The 27,310-nt window shown below is 43.2% G+C and overlaps 4 non-coding genes across 4 annotated transcripts; 2 read left to right on the top strand and 2 right to left on the bottom strand.

The window, feature by feature from the left end:
• Positions 1-7,227: 7,227 nt before the first annotated feature.
• Positions 7,228-7,299, bottom strand: TRNAH-GUG (transfer RNA histidin (anticodon GUG)). Its single transcript has one exon. It is a non-coding gene; the product is annotated as a tRNA-His (tRNA).
• Positions 7,300-7,960: 661 nt separating this feature from the next.
• TRNAN-GUU (transfer RNA asparagine (anticodon GUU)) lies at positions 7,961-8,034 on the top strand. Its single transcript has one exon. It is a non-coding gene; the product is annotated as a tRNA-Asn (tRNA).
• A 1,360-nt stretch (positions 8,035-9,394) lies between these two features.
• On the bottom strand, positions 9,395-9,467 carry TRNAV-CAC (transfer RNA valine (anticodon CAC)). The gene has a single exon. It is a non-coding gene; the product is annotated as a tRNA-Val (tRNA).
• Positions 9,468-13,194: 3,727 nt separating this feature from the next.
• Positions 13,195-13,266, top strand: TRNAE-UUC (transfer RNA glutamic acid (anticodon UUC)). The gene has a single exon. It is a non-coding gene; the product is annotated as a tRNA-Glu (tRNA).
• Positions 13,267-27,310: the final 14,044 nt, after the last annotated feature.

Below are 27,310 nucleotides of genomic sequence, written 5' to 3'. Positions count from 1 at the left end.
ACAAAAACAGAAGTGCAACTCAAGCTCAACCCTATGATCCTGCGATTAAAGGTCTCAAAACCTAAGGTCGGAATGGACACAGGTTCCTGATTTGAGGAGATCCATGCACATTTACCAGGAGAATCCTTTGCCCAAGTTCTGAGACCAGGAAAAAGCCAATGTGGAGATGAAAGTGTGAACCTGACTGTTGAGGAACCACGAATTCCTGACTAATTGGATGTGGGATGAGAAAGACCTGTGTCAAAGAGAACTACATCCATGGTTGGAATCGAATCCACAGCAACCATTTGGTTTGGTTATTTTGGGGCATGGGAGGATGGAGTTGGCATCAACTAGATGGGGAAGAACTTCAGGTATAGCAAATTTAGGGGAAAGATCTGGAGTACAGTTCAGGGTTCCCACTTCTCCCACCCCCGGGACTGTTGGAAAGCGCTTTTGATCCAGGCTCTGTTTCTGCATCGGAGTCCTTCTTGAGTTTGGAGGTAATGGTCTAGATGCTGGGTGCCTCTCCTCTCACCTCTGGTGGCGACCTCACACACTGCCTGGCTGCGGGGCGCCCTCTGCACAAACTGCAGACATTCAGTTACCTATGTAAGTCAGGTCTGAGGTTCCAGCCGGGACTAGCCAACTGACTCCAAGACTTGCGGGCCTGATGGGCCTCTCAGGTGCCCGCTGGCTGGCAGAGCTGCTCAGCTTTTAGCCTGCTGAGTCCTCCTTTGAAGGGAGCAGGGAGGATACTGTCTGTGGGGAATGCAGGGAGGGCGGCACCCAGGAGCCAGGGAAAGCAGGGCAATTCCTGGGTCTTCATGCAAAGGATATCGTCAACCTAGGGGACACACTCAATTATTATCCTTTATTTTGAATTCTGTCAATGAAAAATTTCATGCAAATTTGCTTCCTTGTTATGTGAGTACCTCCTACATAATATCCTTGATTTTGCCTCTTGACCCACAAAGCCTAAAATATTTACTATCTGGTCTGTTACAGAAAAACGTTTGCTGACCTCTGCACTAACAATGGTCAACACTCCACAAGAAGGACACCCAGAGATCTCTTTTGCCCAACCAAGCCTTGACCAGTTTTTCCTGACAACCAATAGTTTCCCTTATTTGGTTTGTTTAGTGGTTCCCTAGGGGGCTGGTGTCATCTAGTGTGGTAACATCTTTTTTTTTTTATTGTTGTAAAAATATATACAAAACAACATTTGCCATTTCAACATTTTTCAGGGTAAAATCTACTGATCTGAATTAGGTTAATCATATGTGCAGCCATCACCCATAATCCTTGCCAAGTCTGTCATCATCATGAAGAGAAAGTCACTGCTTCCTAGATAATGACTCCCCCTTGCCCCCTCTGTCCCACCTCTGGTAACTACTAATAAACTTCAGTCTCTATCCACTCGCCTAGTTTTGTTATTTCATATAAGGGAGATCATACAATATTTGTCTTTTTGTAATTGACTTGTTCCACTCAGCATAATGTTTTCCAGGTTCATTCATGTTGTAGCATGTATCAGGACTTTCTTTCTCTTTTGGATGAGTAGTATTTGGTTGTATGTATCTACTACATTGTGTTTATTCATTTATCCATTGACAGACTTCCAGGTTGTTTCCACTTTTGACTAATGTGAAGAGTGCTGCAATGAACATTGGTATACATGTGTCTGTTTGCACGTCACAACTTTTAAGTCTCTTGTGTATATACCTAGGAGGGGAATAGCTGAGTCACATGATAGGTCTATGTGTAACTTTTGAAGAACCGATGTTTTTTTAAAGGTAGGAACACACTCCACTTTATTGTGCCTAAACAAGTCTACTGATTCAAGCAAGTTCCGAAGACTCAAAACTGTGAGAAAGAGATAGGAAAAAAAAAACTCAAAATTTTTCTAAAAAATATAGTATGAAAAAAAGATGTTGTATGACACATTTCTTTCTTTTAGGAGTCATTGATTAGTATTCTTGGAACCACTGGAAAATCATAGAGATAGAGTGGGGGCGTAAAAGAGCTTCTCTAATACAATCTCCTTTCGGTATCTACTCAGAATTTTAGGTGTAACTCTGTGTGTATGTTTTTGTAATTTGATATACAGTAATACTGTCCATAGACAGTAAGTGAATCACTCACACAGACACAGACACACAGACACAGACACACACACACAAAAAATGATTTATTTTTTTATGCATTGGAAACTATTTCTTTTGTTTGCTGCGAAAACGAAGTAGAGGTAATTATCCGATAATCGTTATAAGAAAATACTCCAGAACATACAGACTTCCAGTCCCTTGTTGAAAAGCTTAATGGAGTGCCCAGCCAAGAAGGGCAATTAAAGGACAGTATTCTGGAATGTCAGAACATCACGAATGAAGAAAAGACCCTAAGATCTTCGGGGGGGGGTGTGGAGCGGGGAAGACTCCATACAAAAATAAGGTGTCAGAAGGTTTTTCAAGTTCTTAATAACATTATTAATGCTGGAAGGTAAATCAAGAAAAACTACTTTGAAGCTAGAATTTTATATGCAACCAAACTGTCTAACACATGTGAGGGTGTATCAGAGACGTGCTTCTAGTGAAATGAGAGTGAAAAGCAAGAAAGAGGAAGACATGGAATCTAAGAAACAGGAGCTCCAACACCATAGAGGAGGGAAAGGAAGCCCCAGCATGACAGGCATGTAGTTTGTCTAGAGAGCAATCAGAGGAGATGGGTGCAGAAGGGTAGAGATGCCATGTAGGAAGTGTCTGGGAAAAAATTAAAAAAAACTGAGCAGTATGTCAAATGACTATGGTCATGCAGTGGTTAAGAGCTTGCCTGCTAACCAAAAGGTTGGCAGTTTGAATCCACCAGCCGCTCCTTGGAATCCTTTTGGAAAACCTGGTGGCATAGTGCTTAAGAGTTATGCCTGCTAACCAAAAGTTTGAGAGTTCAAATCCTTGGAAACTCTATGGGGCAGTTCTACTGTGTCCTGTAGGGCCGCTATGTGTCAGAATCATCTCAAGGGCAACAGGTTTGTTTTTTTGTTGTTGTTTTATTTGTTTTTTTAATGTGATATTTATTACAGCTTGGGAAATTAAAATAATTCAGGATGTTGAACTAGTCTGGGATACTGACTGGCTCTCTAAAAATGTCAATCCTGGAGGAATTATAGGATTAAAAGGGAAACATTACTTCCAGGAAGTATGAAGAATTGTAAACCTTTTGAGAGACTGCAAAGGAGCCCAGGTGGTGTAATGTGCCAAATCCTAACCAGTAGACCAGTAGGCCGCCAGAGACCCTTAAGTTAAAGTCTTTCTCTCCGATTGTCTGGCAGTAGAGCCCCTTGCACTGAGCTCTGAGAAGTCCGGAGTCTCTCACCTTTCTCGGTGAGGCCCTCGCCTGCAGGTATTGTCCTTGGAAGTCATTGCCTCTCTGCCTTCTCCAGAAGGCCCGCCAAGTCCACAAGTCCTGGAGGGAGTTGGCCCTCCTGGACTATGCCTTTGCTAGGCAGCAGCCTGTGGGGAGGTGATTGTGGGATCTAGGGCCCTGGATGAGTTTGTGGGTGGGAGGGAGGGGAAGGTGGAAGGAGAGGAGCCCAGGTTGAGAAGGGCCTAGCACTGGCCCTTCCTCTAGCTCAGAAAAAAAAAAAAAAAAAAATGGCGGGCGAGGGGGGACATATATGTAGAAACGAAGATGCCTCAGGTGGAAATCTCTCTGGTTCTAGGCCTTGGATCTGAAATGAACTGCGAATGTCCACCTAAAATCTTCTGCAGCGGCAGTTTTTCCTAGTTAGTTGATGGCAACTCCATTCTTCCAATGCTCAGAGCACAAAGTTAGAGTTTTTCTTGACAGTAATCTCTTCCTCAGACTCCACATTAGTTAGTTACGAATTTGCGTTTTCTTGCCGGTGAAGCGTGGATGTTGGTCTACACAATCCTTGTCATTCGTACCCCTGAACTGAGCAAACGACTCTCCTGATAAAGTCCTGGAGGGCCAGGGACAGATGTCAGAGTCCTCCGTGTGGCTTGTGTGGGCGATCTGGAACCGCCACACCCTTCTGGTTCAACCTGCAGAGAAACCTGAGACCGTGCTGTATTGAGTGTATCTGAACCCTGCCAAGCGCACGTGTGTGATGTGCAAGGGCGCACTCGGTGAGTTCTGATTCCCCTGGGGCCCGCTGCTCTTTCTGCTCCTGTAGGGGAAGGACAACTGGCCCCTTTGCCCTGTCCAAAAGAACACCAAAGGGACACCGGGGCAGAAGAGCGGTGAATCCTTTCCTCGGGGGGGTGGGGGTGGGGGAAGGGGCGGGAGACACATCAAGGAAGGAAGGAAAGGGAAAAAAAAATTGTTATGAAATTTCCTGATCTAAAGCTACTGTGAAGTCAGCGTCCTCTGGAACTGGCCCCTCAGTCGCTGGGGCCAGGGGAGGGGGGGGCGGGGAGGGGGGGACGGATGATCTAGTCCAGTTGTATCCCGGTCTCCTATTTGAAGCAAAGCAGAACAAGGCCAAGCACTGTGTCCTGCTTTCCAGTGAGCAGGCCAGTCCCGGCCTTCCCCAGGGTGGGAGCCCTTGAACTTCTGGTGTGAAGGCAACCTGGTGTAAGCACTGCACCAAGCACAGCAACTGCTGGAGGAAATGGCACGTTCTTCCCAGCCTGTGTTTTTTGTTTGTTTGTTTTTGCTTTTTGTTTAAACTTAAGGTTCAAAGGATGAAAATGTTGAGGCACATGAAATTCGACAGCAACGGAAACTGCGGTCCAGGCCATAAAAGGGCTGAATCAGATTCCTAACCCAGAGCCTGAGTTCTTGAGCACAGATTAGACTAGGCCTCTCTCATTCTCTTTCATTTTTTTCTGGGTTTCTCAGCTACAGAAAAGGAGAGAGAGAATGTCAGAGAGATGGAGGGACGCATGTCCCCTGTAGCTGTCACAAAGCAGATAACTCTTGTGAATGTTTTTGCAATATAGAGAAGATTTCTGGGAGGCCATAGACTCGGTAGTCCACAAGCTTACTGTGATCAGGAGAGGAACTTGAGATGTCAAAGATTCAAAAAGTAAAACAAAAATGGTAAAGCTCCTAGAAGAAAATTTAGGAAAATACATTTACCATCCTAGGGTAAAAAGATTTCTTAGAGAACACAATAAGCCTTATAATAAAAAATGCTTTTCTTAAAGATACATTAAATGTCATTGAAATTAAAAGCTTCTATTCATACACCTAAGAAAGTAAAAGGCAAGCTGTGGACTAGGAGAAAATATTTACCACATGATTATCTGCAAAATGACTCAAATCTTGTATACAGACTTTTAGAGATCAGTAATAAAAAGCCAAGCCAAATAACAGTGCACAAAATATTGAATAAGCTTTCTTCACAAAGGAGGATTTCTAAATGGCCAAAAGGCTTCAGAAAACAAGCTCCACAAAATTACTCATTAGGGAAACACATATTTAAACCGTGAAAAGGTACCCTTACAAACCCATCAGAATGGTGCATTTAAAAGGCAGAGAACACCAAGTGTTGACAGGAATGTGGAACAACTACAACCGACTTTGCTGGTGAGAAACCATCGTAGGGGACCATTTGTCAGCTTCTATCAAGGTTAAACTGGCACCTATCCCTTGACCCAGCAACTCCAGTACTTTAAGGGAAATGGATGCACATGTCCACACAAAGACTCAGGCAAGCATACTCATAGGAGCCTTTTTACAATAGCCAAAACTGGAAATAGCCCAAATGTCCATCGACTGTGGTTTACTCACACATTGGAATAACATCAACAATACTACAATGAAGAAGTGATAGACGAACAACATAGACATATCTTGAAAACATAACGCATGGAAAAAAAGAAAGAGTCAGATACAAAAAATGTGCGTTCATTCATGTGCATTTCAAGAATAGGCAAAACCAATCTCTGGTGAGAGACCTCAGAAGAGTGATTAATTAAACGGGGGATGGGATGGGAATTACCTGGAAAGGAGCTCCTTGGACCTCGCTGGTATGATGGAAACTTTCTATAACTTGATTATATTTGTGAAAATTCAGTAATTGTTCACTAAAGATTTGTGTATTATTGTTGTTGTTAGGTGCTGTAGAGACAGCTTTGACTTGTACTGACCCTATGCACAACAGAATGAAACAGTGCCCGGTGCTGCACCATCCTTAAAATCGTTGTTATGCTTGAGCCCATTGTTGCAGCCAGTGTGTCAATCCAACTCATTGAGGGTCTTCCCCCTTTCTGCTGACCCTGTACTCTGCCAAGCATGATGTCCTTCTCCAGACACTGATACTGCCTGATAACATGTCCAAAGTATGTAACACCCAGTCTCGCCATCCTTGCCTCTAAGGAGTATTCTGGTTGTACTTCTTCCAAGACAGATTTATTCGTTCTTCTGGCAGCCCATGGTATATTCAATATTCTTCGCCAACCCCACAATTCAAAGGCATCAATTCTTTTTCAGTCTTCCTTATGCATTGTCCAGCTTTCACATGCATATGACGCGATTGAAAATACCATGGCTTGGGTCAGGCGCACCTTAGTCTTCAAGGTGACATCTTTGCTCTTCAACACTTTAAAGAGGTCCTTTGCAGCAGATTTACCCAGTGCAACGCGTCTTTCGATTTCTTGACTGCTGCTTCCACGGCTGTTGATTGTGGATCCAAGTAAAATGAAATCCTTGACAACGTCAATCTTTTCTCCGTTTATCATGATGTTGCTCATTGGTCCAGTTGTGAGGATTTTTGTATTCTTCATGTTGAGGTGCAATCCATAGTGAAGACTGTGGTCTTTGATCTTCATTAATAAGTGATACTAATACACTTCAATAATGTACTGTTAGCATAGAATCTGAGGGACAAGGAGTGAGGGACATGGCCCGCACACGGACTATAGCAGGAAGTTTGGAATTTACTGTATATGCATTAAAAGTTTATTCTGGTTTAGTGTACAAAAGTCCAGCTGATATTTGAAATACCTTTACCAGGAAAACGATTATGACCACATCATCTCAACAGTGGAAGGTACTTGTTAGGCTGAGTGAGAGCCATTTCACCATTTCCCCGGATGTGGGGCGCACGCAAGGTTTCCCTTAGACTTAGCTCCAGCTACGCACACTGTCATGGCTCCTCCCCTTCTGACCTCTAGCTATAAGGCCTGCTGCCTTCTAGGAGCAGATGCGGAGTGATGCTGGTGCGGGAATGAACTGCAAACCAAAAGAAGCGCGCCAGCGAGTGATAAAATTAGCTCCCGTCACTGCCGTGACTCGGATTCGAACCGAGGTTGCTGCGGCCACAACGCAGAGTACTAACCACTATACGATCACGGCGCGCCACAAACCTACTAGCGCTCACCGGTCTTCTTTAAACTTTATTGACATAAAACATTCACACTGTTCCGCTGTTTTTTTCTTGAACAGCCACAGGTGCTCTGCTTTTCTCTCAGTTCTTGCTGTCTCTCAGCTCCTCCCTTCCCATTGTGCTACAGGATAGAAACCTTTCTCTCCTACCCAGCACCTGGCCCTAGTCTCTGCACCTGCCTCCTGGAGGTCTCGTTCTCGCCCACGCCTCTCTGCTTTCCTTCGCCCCTCTTCACCTCTCCCCTTTCCGCACTTACTTTCCGCGCTCCGGCCCCACCGACCGCAACCGAGGCGAGCGGGGGCTTCCACCGCGCGGACGGGGAGGCGAAGGCGGAGCAGCCGTGTCGTGGCCCTCATTGGGCTCAGGCAGCGGTTGTAGACCCGGGGGTCTCCGGGGATCGCAGGCATCTGAGGCGGACGAGGAGCAAGGAGGGGCGAAGGCCATTCGGCTGCCCTCCTAGCTTCAGACACACCCAACGCACAGATTTTAACGCGATGAACAACACGATTTGTCACCCCAACCTGCCGGATTTTCCGAGGGTTTGTGCAGGTCGTACTGCAGAAAGCCGCTGGCACCGTCCAGTGGTTCAAAGGCGTTCACTCCCTGTACAAACAGGTGGGGTTACCTGTGGTCTCTGTGGCGCAATCGGTCAGCGCGTTCGGCTGTTAACCGAAAGGTTGGTGGTTCGAGCCCACCCAGGGACGGTTCCTAGGTTTTACAAGTGTTAAGATGTTCCCAGCGTTTCTACTCCATAAATCTTACTAGGAAAAGGCAGAGAGACCTTTGCTTGGAAACTAAGAACTCGGAAATGACTGAAAGAATCATGGGAGTTGTGTTTGACTAAAAAGTTCCCCCCGCCTCCACACACACATTATTTATTTGTACTGTTATTTATTTAAGCCCCGGTGGGGTAGTGTTTGGAAACCCTGGTGGCGTAGTGGTTAAGTGCTACGGCTGCTCACCAAAGGCTCGGCAGTTCGAATCCGCCAGGCGCTCCTTGCAAACTCTATGGGGCAACTCTACTCTGCCCTATAGGGTCGATATGAGTCGGAATCGACTTGACGGCACTGGGTTTTTGGTTTGGGTTGGTGTACTGGTTAAGTGCTACGGCTGCTGACCAAAGGGTCAGTTTGAATCCACCAGGCGCTCCTTGGAAACCCTGTGGGGCAGTTCTACTGTGTTCTATAGGGTCGCTATGAGTTGGAATCGACTCGATAGCAACGGGTTTGGTTTTAGTATTATTTATTTAACCCTTGCCATATACTTTGGAAATTAAGTTGGTTCTATGGTTTTATAATTACAAATGAAGTTGTAATCACCATTAGTTATCTAGCTATCTATTTATAATCCCTCGTTCTGTTTCTTTCGCAACCCTCACTAAGACACTCCCATTAATTTGAGAAATCCCAGGTCAATGGCAGTGGTTCCCACCGTCCTTCATAAAATCGCCACCACAGAATGCTTTGGGGATGCAAGGACAGGTCCCTTAAAAGTATTTCTCACAAACTTGTTAAAGGTAATGTCTTCCTGACCGTACCTGGGGCTGTAGATGTTGGTGAATGAACATGTCCTACGTGATAAATTTCCTGTAGCTTTCTAATCCCCCTAAGGCTTTCTGTATTTTCCTCTACAATAAATGCATCAAAGACGCTCTGGCATTTCAACTTCATTTACTGTAGGCCACGTTTGGGTGCAAGTTTTCAGTCAACTGCTTCAAGTGAACAATTTAGAATTGCTGGCAGCTGCTCAAAACACAGTGGCTCCAGAATTTCTATCTAGTGCACCTATGTCAATAAGTAAACCTAGCTGTATCCAACATTATGTTCCTTCCGCCCTGCTTCTACCCCCTTAGGATCCATTTCCATAGATACACCCCAGGATTTAGGTTCATATAAAGTGGCATCAATCTTGCAGTACTTCTGGTTGTATTGCACCTTCCTAGGGGTCATCGCAGTTTGTGCATTTCCCTCTGGGACTTTCTGGGACTCGAGTCTGATTCTAGATCTTAAAAAAAAAAAAGCAATGAGAAAAAGTAGCAATCCGCTCTGAGGAGTAAAGAGCAACTGTTTCCGCCCGGTTTCGAACCGGGGACCTTTCGCGTGTGAGGCGAACGTGATAACCACTACACTACGGAAACACCCGTGAAACATCTCTGAAATCTTTATGCTGCTCTTCTTTAACTTTTGTGGCTTTCAATGGACGAAATTCAATCCCATTTCGAAATTCGACTGGCAGCAGCAAAGTCCTGGAAAGGGCCTCAGTAAGAACTGAGCGAACCAAGGCTCACTGCATGTGCCTTGACTGGTCATTTCTCTCAAGGCTTAGCTTTAATACCTCTTTGTTATCTCTTTCTGTTGTTTCTGTCACTTTCGTTTGCTTTTGGTGTGAGAACTCAAAGCCAATGTGTGGGGCCCCACGGTCCCTGTTTCGAGGGTAGGCGAGGAACCCTAAGCAAGAGAATATCGGGAGGCTCAGTCTCCTTTGTCTGAAGAGCTTGCTCGGTGCTTCCTGAGGCCTTTTCTTCTTCAGTGTCAGCCTGTGGAAAATGCTCAGGTGATAGAAGAGAACAAGGAGCACCTTTAGAACTCCCCGGAACTAAAACTAACAAAAAGCATGACTCTTTTGGTGCCCCGCCTCCCAAGAACCAGATGAGAATTGTGTCCTGGTCTCCCATCTGACTTAGAGCAGAGAAATGAGGTCTGGCTCAAGATGCTGAGCAACTGGAAGTCTTCCTGCCATGTTTTTTTCTTCTTCTCCTTACAAGGCTATTGGCGAACACTTGTCTTTCCGCAAAAGAAAACCTGTTTTCGCCCGGTTTCTAAACAGGGACCTTTCGCGCATAAGGCGAAGGTGATAAGCACGACACTACGAAAAACACGTGAGTGAGCTAACCTAAGAATTTATCCATGAAAATTGTACGACTTGCAGTTTTCAAGTACTTTGGCTTCCAGCACACGAAATTCAACTACATTTGAAATTCGACTGCCAGCAGCAAAGTGCTGGAGAAAGCCCTCGGGAAAAGCACCAACAATCCCTTCAGGCAAAGGAGTCTGCGGCTTCAGTCAGGACATAATGTAGTTTTCTGCGCCTATCCGTTAAGCTAGGACTTGGAGGAGGGCCCTCCCCCGAGCTTCGAGATCCCGCAGCTCACTAGAGTTTCCATTTTCAGAACTAAGCTCCTCTCGGGCTCTCCAGCTCCCCACAGCCCAGGAGCTGTGAACACAGTCACCCCGGGGCTTCGGACCAGCGCTTCGGTGGCCCCTTTAACGGCGCTGGTGCTCTTGACAAATGATCCGTGTTTCCATGAAAAGATGTGCAATGTCATTACTCGTTATTCATTCCCCCACTTGCCCGTAGTTGCCATGGAGTTGGTTAGGACTCAGGGCGACCACATGAGTGGAGTACAGAACTGCCCCATAGGGTTTCAAGGCTGTAATTTGGTGCTGCAGTGGTTAAAGCGCTTGGCTGCTAACTGAAAGGTCAGCAATTCGAATCCAGGAGCCGCTGGGCGGGAGAAAGATGTGGCAGCCTGCTTCTGTAAAGATCACAGCCTTGGAAACCCTATGGGGCAGTTCTACTCTGTACTATAGGGTCGCTATTAGTCAGAATCGACTCAATGGCAACGGCTTCGAGTTTCGGATCTTTCAGAAGCAGATCGCCAGACTTATCTTCCTAGGTGCCTCTGCATGGGTTCCAACCACAAACCTTTCCGTTAGTAGCCGAGTGCTCAACGGTTGGGCAGAAAACCAGAAAACAAGCATTGCTGAGGATGTGGAAAACTGGAACCCGCACCCATTGCTGGTGAGATTGTAAAATGGTACAGCCTCTGGAAATCTGTTTGGCAGTTCCTCAAGAGTTAACCATAGAATTCCCAAATGACCCAAAACCTCCAATACTAGGTATATACCCCCCAAAATTGAAAGCAAGAATGCAAACATGTATTTGTACACCAGTGTTCACTGTAGCATTATTCACATTACCCAAAAGGTGTAAACAACCCAAGTGTCCATCAGCAGATGAATGGATGAACAAAATGTGGCATATCCATACAATGGAATATTATTCAGCCATAAACAGGAAGTTGTGATACATGTTAAGACATGGATGAACCTAGAAAAATTATGCTGTATGAAAGAAACCGGATGCAAAAGGACAAATATTATATGATTCCACTTACTTGGAATCTCTAAAACAGCAAATGCATAGAGACCAAAGTTTATTAGTGGTTACCAGGGGCGGGTGGGAGGGAAAAGGCAGGAAAGATTGCTTAGGGGCACTGAATTTCTGTTAAGGATGTGGAAAAAGTTTGGAAACGGATAGTGGTGATGGTTCCGCAACATGGTGAACGTAATTACTGTCACTGAATTGTGCACATAAAGTGGTTGAAATGGCAAGCGTTTTGTTATCTATTTTATCACACAGGCACACACTCAAAATGATCCACACGTCCGGTCCACCCAGGAACACCAGAACCCTCCCTCCAGGCCCTACCCTGCACTTTCCCTGGGGCCTGACCTGCGCTCTTTCCTCAGAAGCCCTTTTGCCTCAGCTCCTCCCCTCTGTCCCCTCTCTGACACTTGTGGAGTCTCTTGTTCTGTCCCACTCAATTTCAGTCCACTACTTTAATCACACCTTCATGTTTTAGCCGTACCTTAGCAAAGGCTGAAACGTGTCTTAGAGCACTTGGCTCTTTGAAAATATCTAACAGGCAACACAGGCCAAGCCAGCCTTGAAGACCTGCACTGGATTCTTTACAGAGGCAGAGAACAGCGGGCTACTGGAGAACCACAAACTCACCGCGTGCGCCCCCGCATATCGCACACCTGGGCGGAGCCCAGTTCAAGAAACGGAAAAAAAGCGCTTTCTGAAGCTTCTCTGCAGACAGAACCCGAAGGGAGTTGGTTTCTTGACCCGGAGAGGCCAGTCGAGCGGAGGGGTCTCAGGCATGTCCCCAACTTCCCAAGACAGGCCAGGAACAGGCTGATTTTGAGGGACAGAGCCAAATAAAAGGGGCAAAGGCAGCCCAACCCCACGCCTTGAAATTAAGGGTCTTTTTATTTTATCTGTATAGACCAACGACCACATTTGACGGACAAAAAACCAAAAGGTCTATTGCGGTCGAGTCTATGCCGACTCATAGCGAGCAGGGTAGTACAGCCCCAAAGGTTTTCCAAAGAGCAGCTGGTGGATTCCAACTACCGACTCTTGACATAGCAGCCTGAGCTCTCAACCACTGTACTACCATGGAGAACACGAAAATTCCCTAATAATTAGATGTGCAGTGTGAGGAAAAACCTGCGCCAAGGAGAACTCGCACTTTTTGCCTGAGCATATGGAAGGGTGGAGTTGCCATCAACAAAGATGGGAAAACGGCAGGGGCAGCGGAGTTTCGGGGGAAAATCCGGAGTTCAATACGCGATCCCGGGGTCCTGGTTCAAAGAGTTATTCCTCCAGGCTGTCTCCGTTTCTGCATCCCTCTGAACCCTTGTTGATGTTGGAGTTCTTGGGCGCTCGTGCTCGGCCCTCTTCCCACCCTGGGCGCCTCCTCCCTGCAGGCTCGTCCCCTACGCTAGACCCCGGCCACCGTCTGTCCGCACGCTGCCGCCTCGCAACCGCGCATCTCTAGGTCAGGTCTGAGGTGCGGCGGGGAAGAGCCACCTCGCTCCGAAACTTGCGGAGACCTGACAACGCTCGGCGTGTTGCAGGCTGGCTGGCGTTTTTGAGAAGACAAGGATGAAACGGCCTTGGGGGATGATCGCTGGAGGAGAGGGCAGCATCCGACGAGGTAGGCGTCCTGGCTTCGCCGACTTTGGTGCGCAGAGATGTGCTATCTGGAGGCGGGATATTACACCTGTGCTGGCAGGTCCCTGGTGGTCTAGTGGCTAGGATTCGGCGCTTTCACCGCCGCGGCCCGGGTTCGGTTCCCGGTCTGGGAAAGCTGTTTTGGGCCACCAGGAACCGCCACCGTTCCTGTGGTCCTCATCTTAGAAACCTAACCTTTCGCTTTCAGAATGTTTATCTTCAGAGAACAAACTAGTACCTAGGACAAGAGCTCCAAATCTCCTTTTTCAAAACAATTTCAAACATAAAAAAAAAATGAAAGAGTAGTGGCTTTATATATTCTTCACGCATTTACCAATAAACATTTTCCATATTAGCTCTGTCCATCTCTCCATATGTATGTATTTTCTACCCCATTTCAGAGTAACTTGCAGATATCTCAGGATCCTTTGGTTACTCCTTTCCTTTGGCAATACCCCTCTAAGCCAGCCTCTTGGGGACTTTTCCTCTTTAGCCTCTCAAAGAGGTCCCTCTTGCTCCTTCAGCCTAAACTCTCAGGTGTGACCTGGAACCCCTCCAGGAATTACAAAGATTCCAATCACTGGGAAAATCTCAGGTGTTTAGAGATTATCTCTCAGGAACCAGGGAAAAACTCCAAATCCTTTGAGTAAAAATTAATCGTACACTCCACAGACATGCTCATTTGCCCTTACTTTTATCCCCTGGAAAGGTCCAGCAGGGACACTACCTTCAACAAGGCTGTGAGAAATAGATCCTACAGAACTGTTTTCACATCCTCAAAGAACTCTGTGGCGGCCATTTTATGAAGGACAGTGGGAACTGCTACCATGGAACTGGGATCATTGAAATGGATGGGGATGATGGGAAGATGGGATTGGAAGGGTCAAGTCACAACATTTAAGCCTAAAAGACAAGGTGACCTCAGTTACTACATTGAGTACAGAGCTGAAGCAGTAATCAGAATGGTCTGTCCCTCAAAGCTCTTTGGCATTAGCTCCTTGGTCAGTGTCTCTAGAAATGCAATAGATGGGCAACTTATTAAAGTCTTACTTGATTTGCATAAGCAGAAACACAGTAGGTCTGGTGAACATAGTCTGACTTGAATCACAGCAATAGACAGTCACGGATCCTCAACAAATTCACAAGCACAGAGCTCTTTGAACGAAAGATCCCCTCAAGGAAGAACCTGTTTATACAGTCAAAAATCAATTCTCTTAGGGTTTTACCTAAATGGCGTATTCCCACCAAAGTTATCTGAGTAGAATGACCTCTTAGTAAATATTATTTTATAGAAGAATATTTGGAATTTACATCATAATAGTATAAGTATTGAGATGTATCATTAGTTCATTTTCATAATCAAAAAATATTTTAGAAGGATTGTCATCAGGGTTGATCATCAGTGAAACCAGAATGAGGCAAGTTTAGAATGTGAACATCTATTTCACTTTGACTATCATGAGATTTACCTTTCTTAGGAAGCAAAAGTAGAGTAGATTAATGTATATTTAAACAGGACTTAACATTTTTAGAGAAGTAGATAAAATTATTTATAGGTTGTTTTAGTCACCAGTTGGGAAAATTATTAAGGTAATCACTGGGCTGGTAATGTGTGGTGGTTAAGGTTGTGTGTCAACTTGGCTGGACCGTGATTCTCAGTTGTTTGGCAGTTTTGTAATGATGCTTTTTGGCAGTTATACAATGACGTAGTCATCCTGCATGATGTGATTTGACATGATAAGCCAATCAGTTGTTAAGGGGATTTTCTTGGGGTGTGGCCTACATCCAATATATGTATAGATGTTTTGGCAAACCTTGCTTGCTTGCTCTGGATTGTGCATCCAGCTGGTCTTCATCTGACCTCCAGTTCTCCGGACTTTAGCCAGCAGCCTGCCACCTTACCTGCCAATCTTGGGTTCATGAGCCCTTGCAGGTACGTGAGCCTAGAGAAACCTCCAGCCTGATGTCTGACCCATGGACTTGGGACTTGCTATCCTCTACAACCATGTGAGCAATTTCCTTGAGATAAAGTTCTCTCTCTATACCTATATATAGCTATATATGTGTATACACACACACACACACACACACAGTTATATATACATACACTCACACACCCATACACATGCTTCACTGGTTTTGCTTCTCTTGAGCATCCGGCCTAAGACATTTGGTGCTGAGAGTGGTTCCAGAGGAACAGAATCATAAGGACGAGTTTTCTAAATTGGTTCTCAAGTCTGACTAGTCTTAGAAGTGCTGATGACTCTACCTCCAGTAGTAAAGAGGTTGCTGCTAATCCATGGCATGAGGTGGCAATTTTAATATGCCAAATATCAACAGAAATAGATCACATATTGGTGAGAAGCAAGGCTCTGGGTGATAACATGTTTCAAAATTTTCCACAGTTTTGTCAGAATGAGAAGTAAGGCAGCTGGTTGGTTAGTCCTACTTTCATTAGAAAAAGTGTTGAGAGAAATGAGCTAAGGGCTTCAGAGTTACAGTTCAAGCACCATATAAAACACCTTAAAGTTGCAACTTGCTTCCTGAAAGAAAGCCTTATTTCTACTAGTGACAGAGCTGATATTGCTGAAAATCTAACACGGAGTCTTATTGTAAGATTGGCTCAATTACAATGCCAATGAATTCCCAACCTCGAATGGTGTCTGAAGTTAAAGTGAGGGCATTGATTGAGAAGAAATGGGACCCCGAAACTTGGAATGGGGACATATGCGCAGATAATCAGGGAGCTGGGAACACTGAGGGTCTAAATTCTGTTGAATCATTGCTGCCAGCAGAATTAGCACTCTTATTCCCATCTGAAGAGATCACTCCATCTTGCTCTGCTAAGCCACCAAACCAAAAAAAACAAAAACAAAAACAAAAACCCATTGCCATCTCATAGGAGTCAATTTCAACTCATAGTGACCACATAGGACAGAATAGAACTACTGCATATGGCTTCCAAGGAGCAACTGGTGGATTTGAACTACCAGATTTTTGGTTAGCAGCCAAACTCTTACCCACTACGGCACCCGGGGTTTTAGTGAAGCTGCCGCCCTCCAGTAAAACCATTATATCTTTTACCCACACCTGATGAGATTAACCCAACTGTGTCTGAAGAGTCTTTGTCCGAGATATCACCTGAGGTGGCATCTCATACCTTGCCTGAGGGATCACCTGAGGTAGATGCCTTCAAGACATTGCAGAATATTCACAGGAGTCACCCCCACTACCCATTTTTGCTTCTAGCTCTATAACTAGACCTAAGTCCCAGAGAACCCCAAAAGGTGAAGTACAAAGTGTGACCCAGGAGGAGGCACGCCACACTCCAAAAGAACTGCTTGACTTTCCTAATATGTGCAAACAGAAATAGGGAATATGTGTGAGAATGGCTATTAAGGGTGTGGGATAATGGTGCAAGGAACATAAAGATGGATCATTTGGAGTTTATTGACATGAGCCCACTAAGCACAGATTCTTCATTCAGTGTTTCAGCTCAAGAGGTTAGGAAAAGATCTAATAGTTTATATGGTTGGGTCGATGAAGTATGGATTATGTGGTGGCCAAAAGTAAATCAAGTTGAGGTACAATATCTACCCTGGTACACTATAGAAGAATGTATTCAAAGGTTTAGGGAAACTGTCATGTTAGAGAGGATTTATCAGATTAGACCCACATGCCCACACATGGAGTGCCAGAGGACACACCATTTACCACAACAGTGAGAAACAAATTTGTGAAGGGAGTCATAGCATCCTTGAAGACTGCTGTGATTGCCCTTTTATGTGAGTAAGGTTTGACAGTGAGAACTGCATTAAATTGAATTAGAACACCTAACTGTAGTTAGGCTGATTGGACCCTGTGGTGTTAAGGGCCAAGTGGTGGCACTCAACTGACAAAGACAAGGTGGGAGTGATTAGTGGTTACCACAATAGACAGTGGAGTCAAAGCAGTAATCAGAATAGTCTAACTTGTACGGACTTATGGTGTTGGCTAATGAGTCATAGTGTCCTAGGAGTGAAATAGACAGGAAATCTACTAAATATTTACTTGATCTCTACAAACAGAAGAATTCTAGGTCATATGAATGGCAGTCTAACTCAAATCACTGGAATAGAGAGTTGCAGGCCCTCAATCAATTCCTAGCCTAGAGCCAGTTTACAGACCCACAGCCCCTTGAATGAAGGGGAAGCCAGGTCCCCTTGAGGAAAGACCCCCTACTCTGCCAAACATTTATGCTGTTAAATTTCTCCAAGCCTTCCCCAAGGTGATCTATAGCTTTTTATGAGAGTGACTTTTCACTGGGGAAAAGGGAATAATCAGAATTTTGGGGCAATACTGGATACTGACTCCAAACTGACACAATTCCAGGAGACCCAAAACATCACTGTGGCCCATCAGTCAGAGTAGGGGCATTTGAAGATGAGATTCTTATTGCACTGTCAGCTCAGATTCTTCTCACAGTGGGTCCCCAAACCCATCCTGTAGTGATTTCCCCAATTCCAAAATGCATAATCAGAATAGATTTACTCAGCAGCAGGCAGAACCCACACATTGGATTCCTGACAAGTGGAATAGGGGCTATCAGGGTACAAAAAGCCAAGTTGAAGCCATTAGAACTGCCCCTATCTAGGAAAATAGTAAACCAAACACAATTCTTGGAGGAATAGCAGAGAGTACTGCTACCATCAAGGGCTTCAAGAATGCAGGTGTGGTGATTCCCACCACATCCCCATTCAACTCGCCTGGGTGGGCCTGTGCAAAAAACATGGATCTTGTAGAATGACAGTGGACTACTGAAAACATAACCAAGTGGTGACTCTAATTGCAGCTGCCGTTCCAGATGCGGTTTCATTGCTTGAGCAAATTAATATAAGTCCTGGTACCTGGTATGCAGCTATTGATCTGACTGATGCTGTTTTCCCATCTTCAGTTTTGAAGAAACACCAGAAGCAGCTTTGCTTCACTGGAAAGGCCAGCAATACATCTCCACTGTCCTACCTCAGCGATATATCAACTCTCCATCCCTATGTCTTAATTTAGACCTCAGGGACCTTGATTGCCTTTCCACAGGCCATCACATAGGCCCATTACGTTGATGACCCTAGGCTAATTGGACCTAGGAAGGAAGAAGTGTCAATGACTCTGGACTTATTGGTAAACAACTCGGTGCTAGAAGGTGGGAAATAAATCCCACAAAAATTCAGGCACCTTCCACCTCAGTGAAATTTCTAGGAGTTCAGTGCTTTGGGGCAGTGGTGTGGCTCAGGCAGGAAGAACCATCCTTGTCAGTAGTCCCTGGTTATCTCCTGGCATTCATTGGTCTGTGAGGAAACCTTACATGTTGTCTACCTCCTATGCTTGACTGTCTCTGCATGTCTCTTCTCTTTTATGAAAGAGCACTCAGAAGGGATTAGGACTAGGACCCACCCTTCTCTGGTATTACTTTACTGATACTCTCTTCCAAAAGGGGGAGAAAGATGTGGCAGTCAGCTTCTACTCTATCCTATAGGGCCAAAATTGAGTCCACTCACAGTGGATTTATTTTCAATGAAAAACCCTATTACCCCAAAAAAGGTCACATTCACAGGTACAGGGGTTAGGACTTTGATATTTCCCATCTTGGGACACAATTCAATCTCTAACACTAGAAAAAAAAAAAAAAAAAAACACTAGAGGGAGAGAGAATTCCATGGCTCATGCTCGTCTTAATGTCGGTAAAAACTCCTGTCTGTTTTCACAGCCTGAAGTCCTGAAACAAGTTCTAGTTGACAGGAAAGCATTTCCTCCCAGGCTCTTAGTGCCCCCATCAGTTTCATCTGATTTTTTCGTCAAATATATTGGTGCCAAGAGTTTTATCTTTGGTACCACTAATTCTCATTTCCATTTCCTCAATTCTGCTCCTCTGACTTTCTATTGAGTTGCCTAATTCTGTAATTTTACTGTTAATCTTCTGAATTTCTGATTGCTGTCTCTTTCTGGATTTTTACAGCCTATTAAGCTTGTCATTATGCTCTTCAATAACCATCTTAATTTCCTGGACTGCATTATCTGTGTGATCCCTGGCTTTTTCTGCATTTTGCCTGGTCTCCTTCCTGATCTCTTGAAGACTTCTGTATATTAATCTTTTGTATTCTACCTCTGGTAATTCCAGGAATATATCTTTATCCAGAAGATTCCTGGATTCTTTGTTTGGGGAGCTTATTGAAGTGATCATGGACTGCTTCTTTATGTGATTTGATATTGAGTGTTGTTTCTGAGCCATCTATAAGTTATTATATTAATTTATTTTATGTTATTGTGTCGTGTCCTAGCTTCTTGCTTTGTTTTCTTTTGATAGGTCCAAATAGGCTGCTTGAGTGAGCTAGCTTGATTATTGGTGCATTTGAATCTCTAACGTCCTGTCACCAGATGGCTAGAGCTGTTACCACGTATGTGAGCCTAGGAGTTCGTTCATTTTTCTTTTATGGATTCAGCTGAGGGCTAGGTAGTTGGTCACCAAGCGTGTGGTGCAGGCTCTAACCTACGGTCTTAGAGGAGCAGGGGTGATTAGTGTAGGCACAGGTATCTGGTTGCAGCAGGGGGTCACACTCTGAGCAAGGCAGGGGGCTGACAACTGTCCCTCAAGTGTCTGTGAGAAAAGTGCATCCCAGTTCCCTAGAGCTCACAGGTGGGTGGGCTTTGCAGCTGGACAATGGGCACCCAGTGCTTTTGGCTGTAAGGACTGGGAGGCACCACTTATCCTTGGACTCCTGTCATGGGTGGCTAGGTGGTATGGGTGGAGCCACCAGTCCTCAGGCACCTGATATGGGTGGGTGAGGACCCTACTTAATAGGCAGAGCGGTGTCAAATGTCAAAAACCTGTCTGCAGCACAGCTAAAACAGTTGAAGTCAGACCTCAGGCACGTACACTGTTGCACTGCCCCAACAAGGGCCTAAGCTGTTGAAATGGCCCCCACAGGTCCATGCAGGGGCGAAACACATTCAAAGTCCATAGACTGCTTGTGCCTGGATAGGAGTTGCTTCTGCCCTGAGTTCCCAGCTTAGGGGAACTGGCAGATTATTTTTCCCCCATTTGTTCATTTGTTCCTTCTCCAAGGCTGGGAGAATGGCTCAGGGTGCACAGTAGGACCTATTTCAGGCCCAGGGAAATTGACCACCACTGAAGCCAGCTCGAGGGCTGGGGTAGAGGGTGGAGGGATCAGATAAATGGGAAACACTTTTTTCAAACAGGGTGGGGCTTTTTTGTTTGTTTTTTTAATTTTTATTGTGCTTTAAGTGAAAGTTTACAAATCAGGTCAGTCTCTCATACAAAAATTTACAGACACCTTGCTGTATACTCCTAGTTGCTCTCCCCCTAATGAGACAGCACACTCTTTCCACTCTCTATTTTCGTGTCCATTCGGCCAGCTTCTGACCCCCTCTGCCCTCTCATCTCCCGTCCAGACAGGAGCTGCCCACATAGTCTCATGTGTGTACTTGATCCAAGAAGCTCACTCCTCATCAGCATCATTTTCTATCCCATAGTGCAATCCAATCCCTGCCTGAAGAGTTGGCTTTGGGGGTGGTTCCTCTCTTGGGCTGTTAGAAAGTCTGGGGACCATGACCTCCAGGGTCTTCTAGTCTCAGTCTGGTCTTTTTATGAGAATTTGAGGTCTGCATCCCACTGCTGTTCTGCTCCCTCAGGGCTTCTCTGTGGTGTTCCCTGTCAGGGCAGTCATCGGTTGTGGCCGGGCCCCATCTAGTTCCTCTAGTCTCAGGCTGATGTAGTTTCTGGTTTATGTGGCTCTTTCTGTCTCTGGGGCTCATAATACCTTGTGTCTTTGGTATTCTTCATCCTCCTTTGCTCTAGGTGGCCTAAGACCAATTGAAGCATGTTTGATGGCCACGTGCTAGTGTTTAAGACCCTAGACGCCACGCACCAAAGTGGGATGAAGACTGTTTTCTTAATAGATTTTATTATGTCAATTGACCTACATTTCCCCTGAAACCATGGTCCCCAAGCCCCCCACCTTCTACGCTGGGCTTCAAAGCATTCCGTTTATTCAGGAAACTGCTTTGGGTTTAATCCAGTTGTGCTGACCCCTCCCGTATTATGTGCTGTCTTTCCCTTCACCTAAAATAGTTCTTGTCTACTATTTCATTAGTGAATACCCCTCTCCCTCGCCAGTCGTAACCATCAAAGATTATTTTCTTCTGTGTTTAAACTATTTCTTGAGTTCTTATAATAGTGGTCTCATACAATATTTGACCTTTTGCAACTGAATAATTTCACTCAGTATAATGCCTTCCAGATTCCTCCACATTATGAATGTTTCATAGATTCATCATTGTTCTTAGGGATGCGTAGTATTCCATTGCATGAATTTACCGTAATTCATCCATTCATCCGTCGATGAGCATATTGGTTGTTTCCATCTTTTTGCTATTGTAAACAGTGCTGCAGTGAACATGGGTGTGTATATATCTGTTCATGTAAAGGCTCTTATTTCTCTAGGATATATTCCAAGGAGCGTGGTTGCTGGACTGTATGGTAGTTCTATTTCTAGCTTTTTAAGAAAATGCCAAATTGATTTCTGAAGTGGTTGTACCATTTTCCATTCCCACCAACGATGTGTAAGTGTTCAAGTCTCTCCACAACCTCTCCAACATTTATTATTTTGTGTTTTTTGGATTAATGCCAGCCTTGTGGGAGTGAGATGGAATCTCATCAGAGTTTTGATTTGCATTTCTCTAATGGCTAATGATCATGAGCATTTCCTCATATACCTGTTAGCTACCTGAATGTCTTCTTTAGTCAAGTGCCTGTTCATATTCTTTACCCATTTTTTAATTGAGTTACCTGCTTTTTGTAGTTGAGTTTTTGCAGTATCATGTAGATTTTAGAGATCAGACTCTGATAGGAAATGTCATAGGTAAAAGCTTTTTCCCAGTCTGTAGGTAATCCTTTTATACTTTTGATGAAGTCTTTGGATGAGCATAGGTATTTGATTTTTAGGTGTTCCCTGTTACCTAGTTTCTCTTCTGGTGTTTGTGCTTTGTTAGTAATGTTTTGTATACTGTTTATGCTATGTATTAGGACTCCTAGGGTTGTCCGTACTTTTTCTTGATGATCTTTATAGTTTTAGATTTTATATTTAGGTCTTTGATCCATTTTGAGTTAGTTTTTGTGTGTGGTGTGAGGTATGGGTCTTGTTTCATTTTTTGCAGATGGATATCCAGTTATGCCAGCACCATTTGTTAAAGAGACTGTCTTTTCCCCATTTAACTGACTTTGGGCCTTTGTCAAATATCAGCTGCTTATACATGAATGGATTTGTGTCCGGATTCTCGATTCTCTTTCATTAATCTGTGTAACTGTTGTTGTACCAGCACCAGGCTTTTTTGACTACTGTGGCGGTATAATACGTTCTAAAATCAGGTAGAGAGAGAACTCCCACTTTGTTCCTCTTTTTCAGTAATGCTTTACTTATCTGGGGCCTCATTCCCTTCCATATGAAGTTGGTGATTTGTTAATCTTATTAAAAAATGTCATTGGAATTTGGATTGGAATTGCCTTGTATCTATAAGCAGATTTTGGTAGAATGGACATTTTACAATAGTAAGTCTTTCTATCCATGAGCAAGGTATGTTTTTCCACTTATGTACATCTCTTTTGTTTTCTTGCAGTAGTGTCTTGTAGGTTTCTTTGTATAGGTCTTTTACATCTCTGGTAAGATTTATTCCTAAATATTTTTCTTCTTGGGCCTACTGTAAATGGTATTGATTTGGTGATTTCCTCTTGGATGTTCTTTTTGTTGGTATAGAGGAATCCAACTGATTTTGGTGTGTTTATCTTGGATCCTGACAATCTGCTGAACTCTAGTTTCAGTAGTTTTCTTGAGGATTCTTTAGGGTTTTCTATGTATAAGATCATGTCATCTGCAAATAGAGGTACTTTTACTTCTTCCTTGCCAATCTGGATGCCCTTTATTTCTTTACCTAGCCTAATTGCTCTGGTTAGGGCCTCCAGCACAATGTTGAATAAGACTGGTGATAAAGGGCATCCTTGTCTGGTTCCTGATCTCAAGAGGAATGCTTTCAGACTCTCTCCATTTAGGATGATGTTAGCTGTTGGCTTTGTATAATGCCCTTTATTATGTTGAGGAATTTTCCTTCTATTCCTATTTTGCTGAGACTTTTTATCATGAATGGGTGCTGGAGTTTGTCAAATGCTTTTTCTGCAGCAATTGATAAGATCCTGAGGTTCTTGTCTTTTGTTTTATTTATATGATGGATTACATTAGTTGTCTTCCTGATGTTGAACCATCCCTGCATACGTGGTATGAATCCCACTTGGTCATGGTGAATTATTTTTTTGACATGTTGTTGGATTCTATTGTCTAGAATTGTGTTGAAGATTTTTGCATCTAAGTTCATGAGGGTTATAGATCAATAATTTTCTTTTTTTGTGGTGTCTTTACCTGGTTTTGGTATCAGGGATATGCTGGCTTCATAGAATGAGTTTGGGAGTATTCTGTCGTTTTCTATGCTCTGAAATACCTTTAGTACTAGTGGTGTTAACTCTTCTCTGAAAGTTTGGTAGAACCCTGCAGTGAAGCCATCCAGACCAGGCCTTTTTTTTGTTGGGAGTTTTTTGATTACCTTTTCAATCTCTTCTTTTGTTCGGGGTCTATTTAGTTGTTCTACCTCTGTTTGTGTTAGTTTAGGTAGGTAGTGTGTTTCTAGAAATTCATCCGTTTCTTCTAGGTTTTCAAATTTGTTACAGTACAATTTTTTGTAGTAATGATATGATTCTTTTAATTTTAGTTAGGTCTGTTGTGATATGGACCTTCTCATTTCTTCTTTGGATTGCTTTCTTTGTCTCCAGTTTTTCTTTTGTTAGTTTGCCCAATGGTTTATCAATTTTGTGAATTTTTTTAAAGAACCAAATTTTGGCCTTTTTAACTCTTTCAGTTGTTTTCTGTTCTCTATTTCATTTAATTCTGCTCTAATTTTTATTATTTACTTTCTTCTGGTGACTGAGGGTTTCTTTTGTTGCTTTCTATTTGTTCAAGTTGTAGGGATAATTCTTTGATTTTGGCCCTTTCTCCTTTTTGTATGTGTGCATTTATTGATATAAATTGACTTCTGAGCACTGCTTTCTCTGTGTCCTAAAGTTTCTGATAGGAAGTGTTTTCATTCTTTTTGGATTCTATGAATTTCTGTATTCCATCCTTAATGTCTTCTATAACCCAGCCAGTTTTGAGCAGGGTATTGTTCAGATTCCAAGTGTTTGATTTCTTTTCCCTGCTTTTTCTGTTATTGATTTCTACTTTTATGGCCTTATGGTCAGAGAAGATGCTTTGTAATATTTCAATGTTTTAGATTCTGCTAAGGCTTTCTATATGACCTAGTATGTATTCTGTTCTAGAGAATGTTCCATGTGTGCTAGAAAAAAAGCATACTTGGCTGCTGTTTAGTGGAGTGTTCTGTGTATATCTATGAGGTCAAGTTGGTTTGAGTGTGGCATTTAGATCTTCCATGTCTTTATTTAGCTTCTTTCTGGATGTTCTGTCCGTCATCAAAAGTGGTGTGTTGAAGTCTACTACTATAATTGTGGAGGTGTCTGTCCTACTTTTCAATGCTGTTAGAGTTTGTTTTATGTATGTTGCAGCCCTGTCGTTGGGTGCATAAATATTTAATATGGTTATATCCTCCTGGAGTATTGTCCCTTTAATCCTTATATAGTGTTTTTCCTTATCCTTTGTGGTAGATTTAACTTTAAAGTCTATATTTTAGAAATTAATATTGCCACTGCTGCCCTTTTTTGACTGTTGTTTGCTTGATATATTTTTTTCCATCCTTTGAGTTTTAGTTTCTTTGTGTCTCTAAGTCTAAGGTGTGTCTCTTGTAGGCAACATATAGACGGATTATGTTGGTTTTTTTTTTTTAATCCATTCTGTGACTCTGTCACTTTTTTGGTGCATTTAATCCATTTACATTCAACATAATCATGGGTAGGTATGAGTTTAGTGGTGTCATTTTGATGTCTTTTTTTGTGTGTTGTTGACAGTTTCTTTTCCCCACTTAATTTTTTGTGTTGAGTAGTTTATATTTATAAATTGTCTTTTCCTCTTATTCGTTGTTGTTGATTTTGTTTCTGCGGAGTCTTTATTTTTTCTTGTATTTTATTTTGATGAGTAGGATTGTTATTCTCCTTTGTGGTTACCTTCATACTTACCCCTATTTTTCTAAGTTTAAACTTAACTTTTATTTGTTTATATTGCCTTGTCTTCCTCTCCATATGAAAGATCTATGACTATATTTTTTAGTTCCTCTTTATTGTTTTAATGTTGTCTTCTTTTACATAATGTCATCACTTTTTGACTATTTTGACAGTTTTTTTGTCTTGATTTATTTTTGCAATTTCCCAGTCTGGTTTGACATCTGGTTGCGCTGTCCAGTGTTCTAGTCTTGGGTTGATATGTGATATTATTGATTTTCTAACCAGAAAACTCCCTTTAATATTTCTTTTAGTTTTGGTTTGGCTTTTACAAATTCCCTAGAGTTCTGTTTATCTGGAAATGTCCTAATTTCGCCATCATATTTGAGAGTTTTGGTGGATATATGATCCTTGGCTTGCAAATTTTTTCCTTCAGTGCTTTATATAAGTCATCCCATTGCCTCCTTGCCCGCATGGTTTCTGCTGAGTAGTCCGAGCTTATTTTTCTTGAGTCTTTTTTGTAGGTGACTTTTCATTTATCCCTAGCCACTCTTAAAATTCTCTCTTTATCTTAGGTTTTTGCAAGTTTGGTTATAATATGTCTTGGTGACTTTCTTTTAAGATCTACCTTATGTGGAGTTCGATGAACATCTTGGATAGATATCTTCTTATCTTTTGTGAGATCAGGGAAGTTTTCTGCCAACAAATCTTCAGCAATTCTCTGTGTGTCTTCTGTTATCTCTCCCTGTTCTGGTATTCCAATCGCTTGTAGGTTATTTCTCTTGATAAAGCCCCACATGATTTTTAGGGTTTCTTCATTTTTTTCAATTCTTTTAACTGATTTTTCTTCAAATATATTGGTGTCAAGTATTTTATCTTCAATCTCACTAACTCTGACTTCCACTTCCATAGTTCTGCTCCTCTGACTTTCTATTGAGTTGTCTACTTCTGTAATTTTATTATTAATCTTCTGAATTTCTGATTGCTGTCTCTGTATGGATTCTTGCTGCTTATTAAATTTTTTCATTATGTTCTTGAGTAACCTTTTTCATTTCTTCAACTGCTTTATCTGTGTGTTCCTTGACTTGTTCTGCGTGTTTCCTGATCTCATTCCTGGTGACTTGAAGAGTTCTGTATATTAATCTTTTGTATTCTGCATCTGGTAATTCCATGAAGGCACCTTTATCCAGAACATGCCTTAATTCTTTGTTTTGAGAGCTTGTGATACAATCATGGTCTGCTTCTTTGTGTGATTTGATATTGACTGTTTTCTCCGAGCCATCTATGTTATTGTAGTAGTTTATTTTATGTTTGCTTACTGTATCCTAGCTTCTTGCTTTGTTTTGTTTTGATATGCCTAAATAGGTTGCTCTAGAAAGCCAGCTTGATTACTGGCGCCTTTGAAGCTCTGATGTCCTGTCGCCAGGTGGTTAAAGCTGTCATCAGCTATATCAGCCTTGGAGTTCATTCACTTTTCTTGTATGGATTCATCTCAGGTGTCCAGGTAATTGGTCATCAAGTGTGTGGTACAGGCTCTGCTGTACAGTCTTAGAGGGGCAGGGGTGATTGGTGTAGGCACAGGTATCTGGTTGCAGCAGGGGTCACACTCTTGACAGTGCTGGGGGCTGACAACCTTCCCCCAGTATCTGTGAGGAAAGCATGTCCCTGTTCCCTAGAGCGCACAGGTGTGTAGGTTCTGCAGACAGACCATGGATACCCAATGTTTTTGGTTGTAAGGACTGGGAGGTACTACTTATCCTTGGACCCCTGTCACAGGTGGCTGTGTGATGTGAGTGGAGCCACCAATCCTTAGGCCCCTGATGTGGGTAGGTGAGGACACAGTTTAATAGGCAAAGTGATGTCAAATATCAAACACCTACTTCTCTACTGCACAGGTGAAACACTAGCAGTCTGCCAACAAGGGCCTATTCTCTTGAAATATGCCCACACAGGTCCATAAAAAAAAAAAAAAA

Source organism: Elephas maximus, chromosome 3 (assembly GCF_024166365.1).
Source record: "Elephas maximus indicus isolate mEleMax1 chromosome 3, mEleMax1 primary haplotype, whole genome shotgun sequence".
In the NCBI taxonomy this organism is placed as follows: Eukaryota; Metazoa; Chordata; class Mammalia; order Proboscidea; family Elephantidae; genus Elephas; species Elephas maximus.
This window is presented reverse-complemented; position numbering and strand designations above follow the sequence as displayed.